General features: G+C 36.4%; 1 non-coding gene across 1 annotated transcript; it reads left to right on the top strand.

Moving 5' to 3' along the window:
- Positions 1–1,969: 1,969 nt before the first annotated feature.
- Positions 1,970–2,077, top strand: LOC148570122 (small nucleolar RNA R71). The gene has a single exon (XR_015908301.1). It is a non-coding gene; the product is annotated as a small nucleolar RNA R71 (small nucleolar RNA).
- Positions 2,078–7,330: the final 5,253 nt, after the last annotated feature.

Here is a 7,330-nt window from a genome sequence, read left to right as displayed (position 1 = left end):
TGGCGTTCAGCGCCCAGAAGCTGCCCATTTTGGGCGTTCAGCGCCAGCACCATGCTCTGTTCTGGCGCTGAACGCCAGACAGATGCTCCTCCAGGGTGTGATTTTTCTTCTGCTGTTTTTGATTCCGTTTTCAATTTTTATATTTATTTTGTGACTCCACATGATCATGAACCTACAAAGACATATAACTAAGAAAAATATAGTTAGATAAATAAAAATTGGGTTGCCTCCCAACAAGCGCTTCTTTAATGTCAATAGCTTGATAGTGGGCTCTCATTGAGCCTCACAGATGTGCAGAGCTTTGTTGAGACTCTCCAACACCAAACTTAGAGTTTGGATATGGGATTTCAACATCAAACTTAGAGTTTGGTTGTGGCCTCCCAACACCAAACTTAGAGTTTGACTGTGGGGGCTCTGGTTGACTCTGCTTTGAGAGAAGCTTTTTCTGCTTCCTCTCCATGGTTGCAGAGGGAGATCCTTGAGTTTTAAACACAAGGGAGTCCTCATTCCATTGAAGGACTATTTCACCTCTGTCAATATCAATCACAGCTCTTGCTGTGGCCAGGAAAGGTCTTCCTAGGACGATGGATTCATCCTCTTCCTTTCCAGTATCCAGGACTATGAAATCAGCAGGGATGTAAACGCCCTCAACCTTTACTAACACGTCCTCTACTTGTCCATAAGCCTGTTTTCTGGAATTATCTGCCATCTCTAATGAGATTTTAGCAGTTTGCACCCCATAGATTCCCAGTTTCTCTATTACAGAGAGGGGCATGAGGTTTATTCCTGAACCAAGGTCACACAGAGCCTTAAAGAGCATGGTGCCTATGGTACAGGGTATTATGAACTTTCTAGGATCCTGTCTCTTCTGAGGCAATGTCAGTTGATCTAGATCACTTAGTTCATTGATGAACAAGGGAGGCTCAACTTCCCAAGTATCAATGCCAAATAATTTGGCATTCAGCTTCATGATTGCACCAAAAAACTTGGCAGTTTGCTCTTCAGTAACATCCTCATTCTCTTCAGAAGAGGAATACTCATCAGAGCTCATGAAGGGTATAAGGAGGTTCAATGGAATCTCTATGGTCCCTAGATGAGCCTCAGAGTCCTTTGGTTCCTCAGAGGGAAGCTCCTTATTGACCACTGGACGTCCCAGGAGGTCTTCCTCCTTGGGATTCACGTCCTCTCCTCTCCTCACAGGTTCGGCCATGATGCTTATGTCAATGGCCTTGCACTCTCCTTTTGGATTCTCTTCTGTATTGCTTGGGAGAGTACTAGGAGGGATTTCAGTGATCCTTTTACTCAGCTGGCCCACTTGTGCTTCCAGATTTCTAATGGAAGACCTTGTCTCATTCATGAAACTCACAGTGGCCTTGGATAGATCAGAGACTAGATTTGCTAAATTAGAAGCATTTTGTTTAGAGTTCTCTGTCTGTGGCTGAGTGGATGATGGAAAAGGTTTATTATTGTTAAACCTGTTTCTTCCACCATTATTAAAGCCTTGTTGAGGCTTTTGATCCTTCCATGAGAAATTTGGATGATTTCTCCATGATGAGTTATAGGTGTTTCCATAAGGTTCACCTAAGTAATTCACCTCTGCTATTGCAGGGTTCTCAGGATCATAAGCTTCTTTTTCATAAGAAGCCTCTTGAGTACTGTTGGATGCAGCTTGCATTCCATGCAGACTCTGTGAGATCATATTGACTTGCTGAGTCAATATTTTGTTCTGAGCCAATATGGCATTCAGAGTATCAACTTCAAGAACTCCCTTCTTCATAGGCGTCCCATTATTCACAGGATTCCTTTCAGAAGTGTACATGAACTGGTTATTTGCAACCATGTCAATGAGTTCTTGAGCTTCTGCAGGCGTTTTCTTTAGGTGAATGGATCCACCTACAGAAGTGTCCAGTGACATCTTTGATAGCTCAGATAAACCATCATAGAATATATCCAGGATGGTCCATTTTGAAAGCATGTCAGAGGGACACTTTTTGGTCAACTGTTTGTATCTTTCCCAAGCTTCATAGAGGGATTCACCTTCTTTCTGTATGAAGGTTTGAACATCAGCTCTAAGCTTGCTCAGCTTTTGAGGAGGAAAGTACTTGGCTAAGAAAGCCGTGACCAGCTTATCCCAAGAGTTCAGGCTGTCTTTGGGTTGAGAATCCAACCATAATCTAGCTCTGTCTCTTACAGCAAAAGGGAAAAGCATGAGCTTGTAGACTTCAGGATCTACTCCATTAGTCTTAACAGTATCACATATCTGCAAGAATTCAGTTAAGAACTGAAAAGGATCTTCAGATGGAAGTCCATGAAACTTGCAGTTCTGCTGCATCAGAGAAACTAATTGAGGTTTCAGCTCAAAGTTGTTTTCTCCAATGGCAGGAATGGAGATGCTTCTTCCATGTAAATTGGAATTAGGTGCAGTAAAGTCACCAAGCATCTTCCTTACATTATTATTATTTTCGGCTGCCATCTCCTCTTCCTATTCGAAAATTTCTGAAAGGTTATCTCTGGATTGTTGTATTTTAGCTTCTCTTAGTTTTCTCTTCAGAGTCCTTTCAGGTTCTGGATCTGCTTCCACAAGAATGTTCTTATCCTTGCTCCTGCTCATATGACAAAGAAGAAGGCACAGAAAAATAATAATAATAATATGGATCCTTTATACCACAGTATAGGGATCCCTGTGTGAGTAGAAGAAGAGGGGGAGACAAAGAATGTAATATAATGGAAGAAACACAACTGTGAGGATGGCAGAGATGTGAGATGAGATGTTAGGATATGAATGAATAAATAGAATAAGATGGGGGAGGGATAATTTTCGAAAATTTTTTGAAAAAGAGTTAGTGATTTTCGAAAATGGTTTTTGAAAATTGTTAGTATTTTTTTCGAAATTTTTTTTTAAAATTAAAAATAAAAATAATTAGTTAATTAAAAAGAAATTTTTGAAAAAGGGGGGGAGATATTTTCGAAAATTAGAGAGAGAGAGTTAGTTAGGTAGTTTTGAAAAAGTTAAGAAACAAACAAAAAGTTAGTTAGTTAGTTGAAACAAATTTTGAAAAGATAAGAAGTTAGGAAGTTAGAAAAGATATTTTGAAAAGATATTTTTTTGAAAAAGATAAGATAAGAAGATATTTTTGAAAAGATATGATTGAAATTAGTTTTGAAAAAAATTTGATTTTTAAAATCACAATTAATGACTTGATTCATAAGAAATCACAAGATATGATTCTAGAACTTAAAGTTTGAATCTTTCTTAACAAGCAAGTAACAAACTTCAAATTTTTGAATCAAAACATTAATTGTTTATGTTATTTTCGAAAATTTGGTATAAAAATAAGAAAAAGATTTTTGAAAAATATTTTTTTGAATTTTCAAAAATAACTAAGAATTTTGAAAAAGATTTGATTTTTGAAAAAGATTTTGAAAAAGATAAGATTTTCAAATTGAAAATTTGATTTGACTCATAAGAAACAACTTGATTTTAAAAATTTTTGAAAAAGTCAACTCAAATTTTCGAATTTGATGAGAGAAAAAGGGAAAGATATTTTTTTTTATTTTTTGAATTTTTATGATGCAAGGGAAAAACAAGAAAAATGATGCAATGCATGAAATTTTTAGATCAAAACAATGAATGCATGCATGAATGATATGAGTGTCAAGATGAACACCAAGAACACTTTGAATGTCAAGATGAACATCAAGAACATAATTTTGAAAAATTTTTAATGCAAAGAAAACATGCAAGACACCAAACTTAGAATTCTTTAATGTTTAGACACTAAGAATTCAAGAATGCATATGAAAAACATGAAAAGACACAAAACAAAAAATCATCAAGATCAAACAAGAAGACTTACCAAGAACAACTTGAAGATCATGAAGAACACTATGAATGCATGAGAATTTTCGAAAAATGCAAGATGCATATGCAAGTGACACCAAACTTATGATATGACTCAAGACTCAAACAAGAAACACAAAAATATTTTTGATTTTTATGATTTTCTAATTTTTTTGGATTTTTATTTTATATTTTTCGAAAAATTCTTTTGAAAAAGAAAATAAGGATTCCAAAATTTTTAATATGAATTCCAGGAATCTTATGCTCTAAAGCTCCAATCAAAGGGTCAGGCATGGCTTAATAGCCAGCCAAGCTTTAGTATGTAACTCAGACATGACACGCCTGACATTCCTTACATTCAACAGCCAATTGGCTAAGAAAGATAAAGAAGCTCTTCTCTTGAGTATAAGAATTGAGACATGGCTTTACAGCCAGCCAGGCTTCAACATGCTTCATGAAACACTAGAATTCATTCTTAAAAATTTTGAAGCTATAGAATAATTTATTTTTGAAAACATTTTTTCTTTTTTTTTTTTTTCGAAAACAAAGGAAAAAATTTTTTGAAATTTTTTTTTTGAAAACAAAACAAAAAGAAAATTACCTAATCTGAGCAACAAGATGAACCGTCAGTTGTCCAAACTCGAACAATCCCCGGCAACGGCACCAAAAACTTGGTGCACGAAATTGTGATCTCCAGGCTCGAACAAATCCTGGTAATGGCTCCAAAGCTTGGTGCTCTGATCTTAATTCATGATTGTCACAACTTCGATACAACTAACCAGCAAGTGCACTGGGTCGTCCAAGTAATACCTTACGTGAGTAAGGGTCGAATCCCACGGAGATTGTTGGTATGAAGCAAGCTATGGTCACCTTGTAAATCTCAGTCAGGCGGATATAGAATAATTATGGAGTTTTCGAATATTATATAATAAAATAGGGATAGAGATACTTATATAATTCATTGGTAGGAATTTCAGATAAGCGAATGGAGATGCTTTTCGTTCCTCTGAACCTCTGCTTTCCTGCTATCTTCATCCAATCAGTCTTACTCCTTTCCATGGCTGGCTTTATGTGATACATCACCACTGTCAATGGCTACTTTCGGTCATCTCTCGGGAAAATGATCCAATGCCCTGTCACGGCACGGCTAATCGTCTGGAGGCATCACCCTTGTCAATGGCTTCATCTTATCCTCTCAGTGAATAATATGCTCACGCACCCTGTCACGGCACGGCTATTCATCTGTCGGTTCTCGATCATGCTGGAATAGGATTTACTATCCTTTTGCGTCTGTCACTAACGCCCTGCAATCGCGAGTTTGGAGCTCGTCATAGTCATTCAATCATTGAATCCTACTCGGAATACCACAGACAAGGTTTAGACCTTCCGGATTCTCTTGAATGCCGCCATCATTCTTGCTTACGCCACGAAGATTCTGGTTAGGAGATCTAAGAGATATTCATTCTAGCTTGTTGCATGTAGAACGGAAGTGTTTGTCAGGCACGTGTTCATAGAGGAGAATGGTGATGAGCGTCACACATAATCATCACCTTCATCACGTTCTTGGGTGCGAATGAATATCTTAGAAGCGAAATAAGAAGAATTGAATAGAAAACAGTAGTACTTTGCATTAATCTTTGAGGAACAGCAGAGCTCCACACCTTAATCTATGGAGTGTAGAAACTCTACCGTTAAAAATACATAAGTGAAGGTCCAGGCATGGCCGAGATGGCCAGCCCCCTAAAACGTGATCAAAGGATCATAAGGTAATCCAAAGATGTCAAATACAATAGTAAGAGGTCCTATTTATAATAAACTAGCTACTAGGGTTTACATGAGTAAGTAATTGATGCATAAATCCACTTCTAGGGCCCACTTGGTGTGTGCTTGGGCCGAGCCTTAAATTTCCACGTACATAGGCCATTTTTGGAGTTGAACGCCAGGTTTTGATCCATTTTTGGCGTTCAACTCTGGTTTTGGATCCTTTTCTGGCGCTGGACGCCAGATTTGGGCAGAGAGCTGGCGTTGAATGCCAGTTTATGTCATCTATTCTTAGCCAAAGTATGGACTATTATATATTTCTGGAAAGCCCTGGATGTCTACTTTCCAACGCAATTGGAAGCGCGCCATTTCGAGTTCTGTAGCTCCAGAAAATCCACTTTGAGTGCAGGGAGGTCAGAATCCAACAGCATCAGCAGTCCTTCTTCAACCTCTGAATCTGATTTTTGCTCAAGTCCCTCAATTTCAGTAAGAAAATACCTGAAATCACAGAAAAATACACAAACTCATAGTAAAGTCCAGAAATGTGAATTTAACATAAAATCTATTAAAAACATCCCTAAAAGTAACTAGATTCTACTAAAAATATACTAAAAACAATGCCAAAAAGCGTATAAATTATCCGCTCATCAAGTTTCTTATTAAATATCTTCCTATAACAACTTTGAAACTCTATGGTGAGACCGTGTGGTTAGGTTCTCACCCCCTACAGCTTTACCTTTTCAGGAACCGGATGAAGAAGCATTAAGAAGAGATATACTGCGTTTGGTTTATAAGATGTGTTAATTAGATTATTTTCTTCCCTCGTCTTTGTTATTACGAGTTTGTAAGAGGGATAGGAATTGTATGTTTTATATGTATATTATTATTATGAGTTATTATGTAAAGAGTCTTGTATATGAATCTATGCCTGTTTGTATTTTTCTTAAGATAAAATGTTTATTTTCGGTTTTCTAAGAAATCAGCGATACAGTGTCAAGTCACAGGCTCCTATTTTAGTATTTAGTATGTAAAGTAGTCGTAATACTTCTTGCTATCAGAGTAGCGCAGTCGGAAGCGTGACTTCTGATAGTAAGGGTGTTACAAACGACGCAGTCATATTACGTTTGTACACGTGTTGTATAATGTCTTTATCTCGTTTACATTATAAACGAGATACGTTTAGTCTTATTTTACTTATACTGTTAACGAAATAAGATTGGATGAGGCCTACATATATGCATTTTGTCCACACTCACAGTTAAGAGCTTATCACTTCTATTTCTTGGTATTTTCTCCCACTTTTATCTTTTTCTAATCATATTTTCGAATTACTTCAAGATTATGGCGTGCGCCGATAATCACGATGTAGGCATCAACCAAATGAACGCGACCTGGTACATTGTTGGGGCAGCCGACTTTGAAGTTGGTGTTTTTTGTTTTATGTTTATGTTAAAGTATAGATGTGTTGCCATATTTAGGGTACTTTTGTAGAAATAGTATGCAATATATGTTAGGTAAATGAAAATATTGTTAGGAATGATTTAAATGATATGGTATGATGTTAGGCATATTTTAAAATAGATTTATTAATTAAATATTTATTTAGGTTTGCTTTTTTTTAATCTAAGTTACTAAGTATATGTTTATTACTTTAGTTATTAATTTTGGTTATTAAAAATGTTTAATAAACTTAATTAAGTAATAAAATATGTATGTTTTTATTTATTA

Source organism: Arachis ipaensis, chromosome B3 (genome assembly GCF_059453495.1).
Source record: "Arachis ipaensis isolate K30076 ecotype BB chromosome B3, ASM5945349v1, whole genome shotgun sequence".
Lineage (NCBI taxonomy): Eukaryota > Viridiplantae > Streptophyta > Magnoliopsida > Fabales > Fabaceae > Arachis > Arachis ipaensis.
This window is presented reverse-complemented; position numbering and strand designations above follow the sequence as displayed.